The 16,271-nt window shown below is 38.0% G+C and overlaps 1 pseudogene; it reads right to left on the bottom strand.

Annotated features, from left to right (window-relative positions):
* Positions 1–1,259: 1,259 nt before the first annotated feature.
* LOC119522496 overlaps positions 1,260–16,271 on the bottom strand; it is a 35,572-nt pseudogene continuing 20,560 nt past the window's right edge.

Below are 16,271 nucleotides of genomic sequence, written 5' to 3'. Positions count from 1 at the left end.
GATTGGGTGAGTGCTTATCAGTTTTTGCTGACTGGTTACCAGGGTTTTAACACACTACTCTTCTTTGATGTGCACTATATTATCTATGTGGAGGAAGCAGGCCTTTTGGCTTGTTTGCGGTCATTCATCTTTATGGGGATATCTGATCTTGCCTTGTCTGCCCCCTGGAGTCTAGGTGCCACTGTGACTGGGATTCCTAAAACAGCCTTCAACCCTTAGTTTATGGCACACTTGGTATTTATGAGATAAGCAGCAGGGCCGGTGGATCAGACATTCCTTCTATATGTTAGACTCTTTTTCTGGGGCCTGACAAGTCCCCTCCTCCACACCTACTCCCTAAGTATTTTTAGCAGAAAATCAATCTGGTTGTTCCAGGCGCTGGTGTAATATTTCCTAACAAAAAAAAAAAAAAAAGAAAGAAAAAGAAAAAATCCCTATAAACCTTTCAAAACTTTTAGGACCAGTACCAAATCCAAGGGATTTATTCACTCTGAGGTTTCATGGAAGGTGGGAGTACAGAAATGTCAGTACAAGAGGAACCAAATGTAAGAAAAAGCACCTAAAGGTGGAGGGAAGACAGCTCTGCAGCTGACATCCTGCCTGTCAATGGTAAACCATGCCCATGTGTTTCTACCGACATAAAATCTTAAGTTCTCCAAAAGAACTGGTTATTTTTTGTTCTATATCTAGAACTTGTTTTAATCTTCAAAAGCCAATTAAATTTAAATTTAGGAGCATAAGTATTAAAGAAAATTTGTGGGTGATGATCATTAAATTATGAGATCAGCTTCCTAGGAGGCAAGTCACGACTCTCCAGAAGTAGGAAAAACATCAGAAAGTGCGAGGCAACACAGGAAATTCAATGAAAGCCACAAGGTGTTGCAATTCAGGGATTTAAATTAACTTCCTCATGGTAGAAGATACGGTTTCATGATGGAAGTAGAGTATGCCCACTGCTCATTGAGATATGCACAGATCACTACTGCTTAAGGTACCACTTTAAGACAATAGAGAAATGCAAATTTAACTCCAGGAAATGTAAATCTGGTATATGAATTTGAAGATAGACAGTACAAACAGCAGTTCAGTACAAACAGCAGTAAGTTGAGTAGTGCCTACCAGCAACAACCTTTCATTATTTTTCCTTTAAGGCTAGAAAAAATCCACACATAAACAAGACAATTAATTCTCATAATAAAAATACCTCAGTACTAACAGCTAAGGTCTCCAGTCAGATTCCATGGTGGGTATATGTTGTATCACATTCTATTCCACAAGTGTACTTTTGGTGAGTCTGCAGGGTTAGGATGGATTCTTTCTGGAAATAGCTTCTCACAAACGGCCTCTTTTCTTGGTAAATATTTCGCTATTTCATTAGGTTGCGTGAAGAAGGAAGGTGAAACATGCATTAGATTAGCAATTTTGCTCTCTCGTGGTGTATATTTTGTTAACACTATAGGTCTTGCCCGCCTCATGGTAAAGTCTCATGCCATTCATCCTGATAAGCACCCCATCAATTCTCAAGAAAAACCCTATCAGCAGGAAAAAGCTGGAAGGCATTACTCTAGCTTTCACACTCAGGCTCGAAACTCCATGATCCTGAAGTTCATCCTCCAATAGGAGAACTTCAAAAACTTAATCTATTCTCTGACTTTCAATTTCTCTGTATTTGTATGATCTGTTGTAGGTACAACCTGTAACTTAAGTGATTCTCCAAGTAATGTTCCCTTACAATCGGTTGTATAGGTCCAACTGTATGGTTTAGTAATGTCTTTGGAGTGTTCACCCTCCGTCCTGCTTTCCTGCCACTCTTCAAGCTGAGGCTAGTTTGAATATTCCTTGGTAGTTGTTCACACATCTTAACGCATCTGTAGCTTTGTACTCAAGCCCAAAGCCAGAGCCAGGCCGGATTCTTAAAACGTTGTTTCCAAACATCATTTTAGGGCCCGCGGGGCAGGCCCGTGGGGGCTACGCAGAACCAACTGGAAAGGAAGCAGCGGTGGCGGCTGCGGCTGCAGGCACTGGTTCCTCAGCCTCCCTCAGGCCCAGTCACCGAGGCCCCTGAGCTGTTACCAGGGGTGTCGAGCCTCGCTCCGCCCCCTTCCGGTGGACTTGGATGCGGGGCCCTCCTTCCCGGCTTCTATCCGCCCCTTAGTTTTTGCTTCCGGGAGCAGTTGTGCATTATTTTTGAACCTGTACTGTAAGTTTGAAATAATTTCAAAATTAAAAGTTAAAAAAAAATCAGGTGGCAAAGAGAGGGAATTGACATTGGGCTAGAAAGCTTTGAGACCCTTTTTAAACAAATTCTGTCATCAATGGCCATGCCACAAAGGTATAGTGTGGAAAAGAATCATTGCCTCTGGGGTCAAGGATTTGAATCCTGATGCTGCCTTTAATTAGCTGCATGAATATGGGCAATTCCTTAACCTCTCTGAGCCTTAGTTTAATTGACCTAAAAAATGCAGATGAATACTTCACTTAGTCAAAGGATGTAACAAAAAAATAAGGTAATGAGTCAGTACTCTGATAAACGAAGATGGGGAGGGAGAAAAATTGCCTCTGGATCCTGCTACAACACTTAATGAATGGAGATTAAGTGTCACAACCTCCTGCTGAATACAAAATGCCCTTGAACATGCACAGATTCTTACCTCAAAAGAAACAATGAATTCACATGAGAAATCAGATGATTAAACCCTTCTATTTGCTTCTTCAAGTACATAGCCTATATTTTAGACAGGGTGTCCCACTGTCCCACAGACTCTCCAACATCATGTAGTTCCAAAGTGACTTTTCAGAAACAGAATTAAAAGCAGTATCCCGTTCAATTACATTGTTTCTACCAAAAACCCTTGCTCCTTTTGCAAATCTCTATGTTGCTCCTTTCCAGTTTCTGTGTGAAAATAAATGCTGTTTTATATTGTTAATATGGCTTAATAATACTTGCATCTATATGTTTACATAGCACGTATAATATCAGTATAATCTAACAGTGTATATGTGATTGTCTATGTGTGTACATACACACATTTTTTAGGTAACTCAATAAATCCTTCAGAGTGAACTGAACCAGATAGCAATACACATTATTAATACAGCATATTGTGTCTCAGAAGATATGATCTGAATTCCATTTAGTTAACAGGAAAGCGTTTTTCCCATAAATCATTTTGGATAATCCTTTGTTTGCTCAGAGAGGTCAGAAGGATGGAATGCTTCTATCACCCCTCTATCTTATCATATTCTGCCTTGTGACTCAGAGCTCACAAGTCAAACCTTGTATTAAGGCCTCCACCTTCTATCCTCCAGCAAGATGCTTCCCCGGAGCAAATTAAATCCAGGTGACATGACAGTCCTTGCCACTTCTTGAGGCAATATGTCTTGGAGTTCTTTGGTAATTTAGAAATAAGGCTCAAAAACTTTGGAGGTTACCTTCTTTCAATGAAGTGCTTTTATGTGTAAGACATTCCTCAAACACAACTGCAAAATTTCATCTACATTTGACATTTAAGAAATACTTTTTCTTTGATGGTTTTGTAATGACTTTTTAGCTTCAAAGATGCAGAGCTAGACATAAACATTTCTTCATCATTATCTATTCATCAACAAAGCTGGCATTGCCTTGGCAGAGCTATTGTACCTCACATCAGTACACATGTATACCAGCATACCTCCATAAGACATCCAGAATAGCAAAGTTAACACTAATAGAAGTAACATCAGCAATGCAAATTTATGGAAATATTTGAAATTATGATGAATTCATACAAAGCAATCATAAAATGATTCAGATGCAGGTAAGTTTCAAATAAAACATTAGGAACTCTACTTTCAATTCAATAATCCAAGATATACACTGATGCAGATGGCTGTATTTTATGGCATATAATTGTTTCATACTCAGAGCTAGTTGCAGTGTTTATCACATCAACCAAATAGGCAGAGATGATGCAAATTGTAGGCATTAAAGGAACAGGATTTTGGATTCACTTTCTGAATGAAGGCCTTAGAATCAGGAGTATAGTGTCAGTCAACATTTTACTTTCATATATAGTAATCCCTGGAGTTAGTTACCTGTCCTATCAACGACACAGGTCTTTGTAAAGTTGGTCTGGAGACAGTTATCCAGGGTTCCTGGTAAAGTAACTAGACAATCAGTATTATTTTGGGTGTAGAAAGCTCCATGAGATTTCTAGTTCTTAGATAATCGCCAGTGTCCAACTCACATGGTATCATCCTCACTGAAGGCTACCCAAGAAACAGATATTCAGATGCTAGCTAAAGTTGGCATTATTAATATGACCCCACCTTCCACCCCTGAATTTTAGGAATTTCCTGATGGCAGGAAAATGGCTTTGTCTAATATACTAGAGACATGTTAGAAAGCCTAGAATGAATTTCAATAGCATAAAAATCCAATTGGGGGCAGCCTCTTCAATCTCAAAGGGGATCATGTGCATGAGGTGGCTTAGATGCTTGCTGATAAATGAGGATGATAAGGAGTGGAGTTAAATTGGCAATTTTGTGTCATTAACCTTACATGGCTATGGCTTCCTATTGACAATGTTAAATAATAATGTTAAGAAATACATTATTAATTGTCATAAATTATTACACTGTGGCATTTGGTAGATATTACTTGTGATCATCAAGCACATGGAAGACCACAGCAATCACCTTCCTGTTGCAGTTGGCAGAGTAACATGAATAGTTCTAGCCAATGAAATGTGAGCAGAAGGGGAATGGTTTCCTCTGGATGCAGGCAGTGAAAATACTCCGCCTAGTCCTCTAATCAACTATTCCCCTGCTGCTTCAACTTAAGAGGTCACGTGCTGCAGATGGTGTAACCACTACCAGCTTAGATCATTGAGATACTACACGAGGAAGAGCTGCCCTGAGGAATCATCTGAAATCACAGGGATTCAGGAAAAGTGAAAAATAAACATTTGTGCTAAATCACCGAGATTTGGGGGTTGTTATTTAACCAACCACTCCGAACAGGGAGTGGAAGGAGGAAGACCAGAGATGAGACAGGTAATCACTCTCCATGGATTCAAGGGTCTGTAACCTTGGCTTCTGTGTAGAGGCAAATTTTTGCAGGTAAACCAAGTAAGACCTTGTCACAAAGACAGACTATAAATAAAATTAGTCACTTATACCAAATCGGAAGAAGACTCAAGGGTGACTATCCACAAGAAATGAAAGGTAACCAGACTTCACAGGTGACTGCTGCCCAAATGCTAGCCAAAAGATTCCTAATTCTCAAAAAATAGGAAAAACAGAGTGATTTTTCAGGATCTGTAAATGGTGGTTTAGTAGTGACTTTTGTCTTGGAATATGAATTTGGGTTTCGTAAATTTGAGAAGATTCAGGGTGTTTCGGAAAATCCATACGGACCAGGAGAAGAAGGAATAAATGACAAGATGGAAAGTGGAGATGGAGAGAAAAGAACAAGAAATATCTGTGTCCCATTGGTACCAGACCTTGGTCTCCCAGCAGTAAAAGACAGTAAAAGCGCATGTCAATAAGCATGCCAATGAGCAGAGGCCACCAGTAATTGTCGAGCCTATACCTGCAACTATGAAATGCACTGATGGAGAATCCGGTGACAGTGACTGTTATTGGTAAGAAATTATTGAAAATCTGTTACCAAAAAAAGAGGAAAAGTAAGAACCTCTTCCTCTGTGGTCAGTTTGGGGTCAGAACCCACCAATCAGGATCATTTTTAAAAGAATTTTCTGTACCTGTTTGTCCTCTAAATTCTGAATCAAAATATATTTTCATGGCAAATTAAGAATTCATTTCCTCTACATCAAAAAGCTCATGTCTTTCAAAAAGCTCCCCAGAATGACAAAAATATTTTATGCTTTGTTGTCACTTCACTTTTAATTCAACTTCCTCCCAAGATAGCTTGCAATGTGAATTTTTGCCCCTTAGCATAAAACTAGCAACTGTAGCACTTTATATTTAAAAGCAGTGTATTGTAGTTTCCAAAGTAGTCCTATATCATTACATTTAATACATATAACAACTCTGTGAGGTAGCTAGTAACATTATTTTCACAATGAAGATGAGAAAATAGAGCTCAAAGCAGTGAGCTCTGTTCCATGCACTTGTCCAAGGTAACCCAGTTGGGAATTACAAAATTCAAATTTGAATCCAGGACCCTCTGATTTCAGTAACAATGCCCTTCCCATTGTGTTTTGTCCCTGGATTGTCAAGGTGGGTAGTAAAATCTCCATTTACAGAGAAGAAATCAAGAAATAATGATGACACCGTATCTAGGACAAACAATTTTATCAACTTTATTGAAGTGTGATGTAAATAAAATGCATATGTGTTAAGTTTACAGTTTAACGAATTGTGACAAATGTATACAGCTGGTAACCCACATCTCATCAAATTATAGAGCATATCATCAACATGGAAACTTCTCTTATGCCCCACTGTATTCAATTTCCCCCCACCCCACCCGCATCCCAGACCGTCACTGATAAAATTTCTATCACTATAGATTATTTTTGCTGGTGCTAGAACTTTATATAAATAAAATTATACACCATGTTCTCATTGTGTCTGGCATTCTTTGCTCTTCATACATTTAAAAAATTCATCTATATCATTATGGTGTCAGTAGTTTTTCTATTATCTTAATTGCTGAATAGCATTTAATTGTATGAGTATACCAGAATTTGTTTATCCACATACCTACTGATACATGGTTGGGTAATTCCAGTTTTGGGTTATCATGAATGAAGCTACTATAAACACTCTTGCACAAGTCTCTGTGTAATTATATGAGTTTATATTTCTTGAGTAAATACTTTGGAGTGTGTTCAAGATTAAAACATTCCCCTATAAAAGACATGTTCAATCCCTAACCCCCAGACTATTATATAGGAACCCTTTTGTAAACAGGACCTTTGAAGGTGTCATATAAGTTAAAGTGTGAATTTATTTGGGAACAGGATTTTTGAAGATCCTATTTAGATGAGGCCAAACTGAATCAGGGTGAGGCTTATTCCACATGACTGGAGCCCTTATAAGCAAAGAAAAAAATAGATGCAGAAGTAGAAGCCAGAAGTAGGAGAAGCCAGAGAGAGAGATCACTATGTGATGGAGGATTGCTATCACCAGAATGCTACAGATTTTGGAGAAAGCATGGCTTTGTCGACACCTTGATTTTGGGCTTCCAGCCTCCAAAACTGTAAGCCAATAAATTCCTGTTGTTTAAGCCAACCAGCATGTGGTATTTGTCATAGCGGCCCTGGCAAATTAAGACAAAGTGAAAGCTGAATCACAAGGTAAATTTATGTTCAACTTTACAAGAAACTGATAAAAATGTTTTCCAAAGATGTTGTACAGCTTTCCACTACCACCAGCAAAGGATTAAAGTGCCAGTTACTCCACATCCCTCACCTAGCGATATTAGTCTTTTGAATTTTAGTCATTCCAGAGTATGTATAAAGATATCTCACTGTAATTTTAATTAGTATTTCCTAAGGAATTAAGTATCTTTTAATGTTTTTATTTGCCATCATTGTGTCTCCTTTTGTGAAGCATTTGTTCAAATCATTTGCCCATTTAAAAAAAAATCATATTTTTTGGTCTCCTAGAATTGAGTTTTAAGTTCTCTATATTCCATATACAAGTCCTTTGTCAGACATACAAACTTTGAGAAGTAACTTTTCTCTGTCTGTGGTTGCCTTTTTATTTCCTTAACAATATCTTTTGAGGACCATAGGTTTTAATTTTGATGAAGATATTTGGGGCTTTTCTAGGTATCTTATTTTTAATTGATTTATAATTTAATTATAATTAGGTTAAAGAAAATATATTATTTCATTATTATAAAATGCAATGAGTTATTTTTTGGGACAGCACATGGTTATGTTGGTGAATTTACCATGTCCAATTCAAAAGAATGTGTTCTGCATTTGTTGTTCATAATAATGTCTAAACATTAATTAGATCATGTTGGTTGATAATGGTCTCCAGATATTTTATGTTCTTACTGATTTATGTCTACTTTTATCAATTACTGTGAGAGAGGTGTGCTTGCGATTGTTTGTTGATGCCTGTAGTTCTGTAAGTTTTTGCTTTATGAAGTTTGATGTTCTGTTATTAAGTGCATATATATTTAGAACTTATGAACTTGTATTACTTCCTGATGAACTGCTCCCTTTTTTCCACTATAAAATGCTTCTTTTCATCTCCTGTAATACTATCCTGAAGTTTACTTTGTGTATTCCCTCCAGCTTTCTTGCCCTTACTGTACATATAGTATATCTTTCTATTCCTTTCATTTTCATCCTATTTGTATCCTTAAAGTCTATTTTGCTTCCTGAAATAATGCCCACTTAGGTCTTGATTCTTTTTACCTAATCTGACAATCTTAGCCTTCTAATGTAAATGTTTACCCTATTTACATTTAATGCAGTTATTGAAATGGTTGGCTTTAATTTTATGATTTTGCTGTTTGCTTTCCTTTTGTGCCTTCTGTTTTTGTTCTTCTATTGCACCTTTCTTCGCATCTTTTGTGTTAACTGAACATTTTTTTTGTATTACATTTTATTTTCCGTGTTGGCTTCTTAGATTAATTACTTCCTTGGTGATTGTACTAGGGCGAATCACATGCTATCCTAATTTATCAAAGTCTAATCAATATTGTAATGTGGCACTTCATATTTTATGCCTGCCTTTTCACATTTCACTTTATACTTTCCACTTCTCAATTCACTGCAGATATTTCATACTTCCCATTTCCCACTTCCCATTTTCCACTGCCAAGGATTCATGGAGCACTCTGAAACAGACTTCTGGAGACTCTTATTGTACATCTTCTTCCTCTCTTGGTTCCTAACCTGCAGGATCCAGCAATTTCAGCTGCCCAAAATTCTGACCTCGGTCTCCTCAGCTGAACAGCGCCATCATGCTCTGCTTGGATCCCAGCTCACTACATTGTGTTTGAAAAACTGCCCCAAGCAATGAACTGGGGATGTTGTGGAGCTCATTTCATGTGTTTACCTTCTTTAACAGTCACAGTTCTCTAGCTACCTGTGGTACAATGCCTAAAAAAAATTTTCTCATATAATTTGTCCAGTTTTTGGTGGTTTATGTTGGGAGAGCTATTCCAATATGAGTTATTCCAACATAGCCAGAAGCAAAATTCTATTTATCCAAAGAGTTTTGAAGACCTCTTTTAGAAATATGGCCTTTGTCTACTTTGTATCTGAAAGAGATTGGTCAAAAGGGAGGGCTCTAAATTTCGGCAACAAGAGAAAGATAGAATTTTGTTTTCAAGTCCATAGTCTTCAAAATCACCAGCACCCCACAAAAAGGGAAAATATATTTAGGTTACTTCATAGTTAAAAAATTTTGATGCTGCCCTTTAAAGCCTGCTTCTCATACTGTCTTATGCCCAGATTTTTCTACGCTTTTTCTGGTTAAGAGTTTTAAAAAAATGAGCTCTCTTCCTGGAACTCTGTAATATTAAGCAAAATAACTTCTAAAATTGTCTTCTGAGAGATAATATGAAGAACATTTTTTGCATTGTTACAAGGCTCTCCTATTCATATTACAGATGTATTAGATTCTGGGCTTAAAAACATGATTGAAATGAAATCATTCTCCTATTGTATCAAGCCATTAAGTTTCTTAGTGAATGTCTCTACTAGACAGTCCTGCAAATCTACCATATAATACTTATTATAGAGAGCAACTAGAAAGTCAGATGCTGATCAGTACAGCCTAACTTCCACGAAGCACAAAAAGAGTGAGAAAGGGCTTGTTAACTTCATGTCTTCCTTTGTCGGATACTGAATTTCAATAACAACAGTTCAAGATGACCTTACATTATATAAAATGAGAAGAATTAGAGAACCTGCTTTTGATGTGGCATTAAGATTGGTACTCAGTGTCATAATTGAGTTTTACAAGTACTGATTTGACCAGAAAAGATCACTTCTTCATTATTGCTTTAGAAAAAGCTTTGCCTCAGTTCCACCCTTCCAGCCTCAAGCTACCATTCTAAACTGTTTTCCTAGCACACTGCATAATAGTAGTCATTGTGCTCCAATGCATTAGATTAGAAATACACTGTGCACTCTTTCAGAGCACCATACTACCAAATGATATGAAGATAAGTGGAAGTTCAGGATTTGGAAAATTTCCCCATACAATTGGGAAATGATTGCATATTGGTGTCAGTTTCCATGCTGGTATATCTCTGCACTGGCATGACTTGAGGCTCTGATTACAAGTAATAGTAGTAATAGTTGTTAGCTATTGTTATTGTTACGTTGAGGGACTACTTTCATTTTGTAATATAGTTTGTATTCATTGTGTCACTTAATCACAGACATCATCTTGGAAAATATGTACCATTCAATGTTCACATTACATGTGTGGCAATTGGAGCTTAAAGAGTTTATATGACTTAACAAAATGCACAGAACTAACAAGGAACAGAATCAAAACAGGAACCCAGTACCACCTGACTCCAAAGACTGAGTTTTTGATGAGTTAATTACACTACCATACTTATTTTTATATAGTATTATTGAGCCATTTATATAAGATGTTCACATATATTGCTTTCTATTCCCCTTTTTAATCTTTATGTCAAAGCTCTGAGGTTTTGGAGCAGAAAACTGAGGAATCAAGAGCTGCTTAAGTTATAACAGCAAAGAAGTAGCAGACCCAGAAAATGAACCCAGATTAAATGACAAGCCATGTGCTCTTTTCAGTAATTCACATAGTCTCCCTAACTGGAACCTCTCTAGAACATTTTCCCTTACCTGTAGCTTTCATTAAAATTCATTCTAGCATGTTTGGCCTAGAGTGAATCAGGGATTTTAAGCTCCCAGAATCAAGGAGCTTAAATTAAAGAGGTCCACTCTCTTAAAAATATATCCTTCAAATATAATTTTTTTTTTTTTTTTTTTCAGTGGCAAACAACAGCAAGCTTTTATTTTTATGCTTAAATCTGTGTGTTGACCGAAGTGGTCTGCCCCATATGGGTTCATTCTGGACCCAGTGACCTACATGTATATTTTTCTGGTAAAGGTCGGAAGGTCCCAAAGGAGCAAGAAGAAACACAAAATGTCTCTTTTTTTTTTTTTTTCAGTCATACAAAACAAATTGTACTTTCGATTGTTTACAGTACCATTACATAGTTGTACATTCATCACCTAAATCAATCCCTGACACCTTCATTAGCACACACACAAAAATAACAAGAATAATAATTAGAGTGAAAAAGAGCAATTGAAGTAAAAAAGAACACTAGGTACCTTTGTCTGTTTGTTTGCTTCCCCTACTTTTCTACACATCCATCCATAAACTAGACAAAGTGGAGTTTGGTCCTTATGGCATTCCCAATCCCACTGTCACCCCTCATAAGCTACATTTTTATACAACTGTCTTCGAGATTCATGGGTTCTGGGTTGTAGTTTAATAGTTTCAGGTATCCACCAAATATAATTTTAACTTAATATAAAATTGTTAGCACAATGAAATATAAAGCCAACATGTTATTTGAAGAGACCAACACGAAAGCAAAAAGTTATAGGATGCAATCTCTGATACAATAAATGTATATGAAAAGTACAACAGGAGTGTGAACGAAGGAGTGATTAAATGTAATGGTGGATAGGAATGTAGAGATTCAGAAGGCTTCACAGAAGAGTTGATATTTGAACTTAACTTAAAAGAATGAATTGAATTCCAACAAGTGAAGGGAGTGAGCATGTATTGCAAATAAAGAATAACATTATCAAAGGCTTAGGAAAGGAAAAATCCGTAGTATATTTAGGGAACTTTGTATAATATGGTGTCTGTAGAGTGGAGTGTGTGTGAGAATGTAAGAGATAAAGCTTGCTATATAGTTTGTGACCAGATGGTGAAGGACCTTGAAAGTCATGTTAAGGAGTTTGGATTTTACCTTGACTCTGTCAGGGGAAATGACAGATCTGTGTTTCGGATGGCTCAATTTTATAAGAGGGTGGGGTTCCATCACTGAGGGGAGAAATTTGAGGCAGAGAGAAAACTAGCAGATTATTTCAGTTATCCAAATGGGAAACAATGAAAGCCTGAATTAACAAAGTGGTAGTGGAAGTTTTGAGAGAAGCTAAGGTGGTGAAATAGGCAGCAATCATGATAGACTGAATAAGGGGAGTAACGGGATTCTAGGGTGACTTGCAGTTTTCTAGTTTGGGTGACTGGACAGGTTATTTCCACTCAATGAAGTGAGAAATACCAACTATAGCCTTGTGACCAGTTAAAGTAATTAGATACCCTACTATTTTGTGAGGAGAGTTGGATGTGTGCAGCTTTACAATTTATTTCATAGCTCACCAGACCAAGAGGAGTCACATCTGAATCTGATGAGAGTCTGATGGGGAGAATTCTGTATTATCTAGACTTTGGACTTGAGAGGAACACAATGACTGATGAGCCTTTTTGTTTTCCTTAGTTCAGTAGAGGATGCTAGTGTTGTTTATATTACAGATACTTGCCAATTTGACAGAAGTGTGAAGATGTTTTATATAGGTATACGTGTGAGAATTAACGCTGACTGGTAAAAGTCCTTTGCCAATCCCAAACCTATTTTATTTCATATCCTTTAATCACCCTTACCCTTCTCTGCTACAGATGGCCAGGGAAATGACCTCTGCCGTCATTTCCCTGGCCTGTGTTTCACAGGTTCCATTCATAGCTGACTTCTAATTGAGTTCAACCAATCAGAGGCACTGAGAAAAGATTAGAGGGCAAGAGGAGGAGAACAACCAAAGTATTTATTCCCCCCCCCTCTGTTTCAAACGGCATCTCTCAAGTAGCAATTGATTGTCTTCTGTGGCTTCAGTTCCCTCTGAACAGGTCCCCTGTAGTTCTAGCTTTAGCTGGGTAAGGTCAGCTCTTGGGCATTGGTAACCCAGCATCCACCTTTTGAACTCCAGCTTAGGGCTATGTGATGGTTAATTTCATGTGTCGACATGGTTAGGTTATGGCGCCCAGTTGCTTGGTCAAGTGTTAGCCTGCTTGTTACTGTGAGGGTATTCTGTGGTTGGAATTTGCATCTATAATTAATGGATTCCATCTACATTCAACAAAGGTGATTGCCCTCAACAATGCAGGGAGTCTCCTCATCCAATCTGCTGAAGGTCTTAAAAGCCAGAACTGAGGTTCTGCCTCAACTTCAGCATTGGCCTTTTTAGGTATTTCCAGCCAGCTAGCTTCCCCTGAGGAAGTCAGACTAAAGACTTCAGCATCACCTTTATAAAGTGTCCAGCTTGCAGCCTGCCCCATGGAATTTGGACTTTCCAAGCCCTACATTCACATAAGCAAATTCCTCATAATAAATAAATAAATAAATAAATAAATAAGTAAGTAAGTAAATAAATAATCTTGTTAGTTTTGTTTCTCTGCATAACCCTGACTAATACAGGCTGTCATGGTTTCTTATGTTATCAGTCTTGAGCTACCTCACTGCCTACTCTTCTACTTCTCAGTTCTTTCATTATCTATGTAAACAATTCCCTGCATGAAAGTCTTTGTCTTATTTAGTCAAGTCTTTTCTGTTTTCCTGGGTTAGAACCACACTGACACAAATGCTCAATAGTATCAAATACCGAAGAGAGATTAAAGAGTAAAACAATTGAGAAGAAAGCAATGAGTTTACCAATTGGGTCTTTAGTGACCTTTGGAAAATAAGGTCCAGGAAGAAGCCAGATTGCTTTTGGGATGTGAAATTAATAGGAGGAAAGGCAGTGAAAGCAGCATATACAAGCAGCTTTTCTGAGAAGTTCGGCAACAAAGAAAGAGTTGGCACAGTACCATGACAGGTAGGCAGATTCACTGGAATATTTTCTGTTTTATGTTTTAAGTTATATTTTTTTTATTAAATTCAGTTTTATTGAAATACATTCACACATCATACAATCATCCATGGTATAAAATCCACTGTCCACAGTATGATAACATAGTTATGCGTTCATCACCACAATCTATCTCTGAACATTTTCCTTACATCAGAAAGAACCAGAACAAGAATAAAAAATAAAAGTGCAAAAAGAACACCCAAATCATCCCCCCCATCCCACCCCATTTGTCCTTTAGTTTTTATCCCCATTTTTCTACTCATCCATACACTAGATAAAGGGGGTGTGATCCACAAGGTCTTCACAATCACACTGTCACCGCTTGTAATCTACATTATTATATAATCGTCTTCAGGAGTCCAGACTGCTGGGTTGGAGTTTGGTAGTTTCAGGTATTTACTTCTAGCTATTCCAATACATTAAAACCTAAGAGGTGTTACCTATATAGTGCATAAGAATGTCCACCAGAGTGACCTCTCGACTCCATTTGAAATCTCTCAGCCACTGAAACTATTTTGTCTCATTTTGCATCCCCCTTTTGGTCAAGAAGATACTCTCAGTCCCACGATGCCGGGTCCACATTCATCCCCGGGAGTCATATTCTGCGTTGCCAGGGAGATTTACACCCCTGGGAGTCGGGTCCCACGTAGGGGGGAGGGCAGCGAGTTCACCTGTCGAGATGGCTCAGTTAGAGAGAGAGAGGGCCACATCTGAGCAACAAAGAGGTACTCAGGGGGAGACTCTTAGGCACAATTACATGAAAGTTTAGACTCTCCTTTGTGGTAACGAGCTTCATAAGAGCAAGTCCCATGATCGAGGACTCAGCACATCAAACTGCCAGTCCCAATGTTTGTGACAACATCAACACCAGTCCAGGTGAGGATGTCCAACACATCCGCACCTTCCCCCAGATCCTCGGGGCTGGGGAGAGGGAGGCTGTAAATATATTTTTTATTATCTGCCCAAATTACTCTGGGATGTGTCACTATTTCACTCCAGCCTATACTAGCTATAAGTTATATTTTATGTTCTGTTATTTATTTATTTATTTAGATGAGGGAGAATTAAGCCAAATTTGAGGCTGAAAGGAAAAAGCAAGTGCAATAGAAGAGCAAGTTGCTGAAGAAGAAAGTCAATTAGAGATTTCAAAAGTTGAATTTACTCATTCAGGACTGCCTATTCTCATATCCACTGGGCTCAGAACAGTCACGTATGATCATTTGCTCCAGTGCACTACCTTCAGACAGAGCCAGACTAGAGCATCTCCAAGGAAAACCCAGGTTCTAAAATTTTCTCAGTATTTGCATCAAAAGTAGAATATGCTTGCCAAAAAAGCAATGCAATTGCATAATGTATTAATGTAAGTCTCTTTTCCACGTGGAGAGAGGTCATAATAAGGTCAAAATACTATTTACAGGTGGAATTATATTTAGGATTGTATCTTCCATTCTAAGCAACTTATTTCTTAAGGAATATATTCATATATTTGAGTGTATCTTCGGGAAAGGAAACCATATGGCAGATCATATGAACAAGAGCTAAGGTAACTTACTGGAAGGGGTTGGATTAAAGTGAAGTAGGTTTAAGGTGGTCAACAGAGAAAGGACATAAAGCTATGTCATTCTGTAACTGAAGGTTTGTTAGGTGGAAGAGTTGTAGGGAACTAGCATATGATGAGTACCTGCTAGGCACTAAATACTTTAATAAACATTTAATTGTCACAGAAACTACTTGAGGTAATAACTAATTATCTCCACTTTACAAATGAGGAAACTTAAGGCTCAGAGAGATTAATAAACACACTCAAGATCTCACAACTGTTAAGGATGCCAGATATAAACTCAGTTGTGCATATATTCCTTCTACTAAAGCATACTGCAGATTAAATAAGAGGGCTAAAGTTTTAGGAAATGGATTGAGTTGGTGTTGATATCAAGTGTTGGCTTCAGACTTTGACCTCAAAGGAATATTCAGGACATTAGACAAGGTGATGTTATCAACATGCTAACATAAGACATCCCCTGAAAGAGCCTCCCCAGAAATTTAGCAAATAAAAGGGCAAACTCCACTTGTTTAGAGCTCTGGGGGATGGTGGAGACTGGAGAAGGACACCACAAATGGTTTATCAAAGAAACAGAAAATCTCAGGTAGGAGAAGTCTATCCCAGACACTGGTCAGTACCCATTCCCCAACCCCTCGCTCGGTCTTGCCAGCTTGGGAGTCACACAGGGGCAGCCCAGCCCAGCTCCCTCCCATCATAAACTGAGACAGTAGACTCACAGCAGTGAGTTAGGAGTCCACAGATGTACAGGCACAGGGAACTAAGTCTGCAACAACCCAGGGCAGAACATAAGCCACTACAGAGTGCTGCATACAAAAAAGTGTCTGGGT

The sequence above is a fragment of the Choloepus didactylus genome, chromosome X (assembly GCF_015220235.1).
Source record: "Choloepus didactylus isolate mChoDid1 chromosome X, mChoDid1.pri, whole genome shotgun sequence".
Lineage (NCBI taxonomy): Eukaryota > Metazoa > Chordata > Mammalia > Pilosa > Megalonychidae > Choloepus > Choloepus didactylus.
This window is presented reverse-complemented; position numbering and strand designations above follow the sequence as displayed.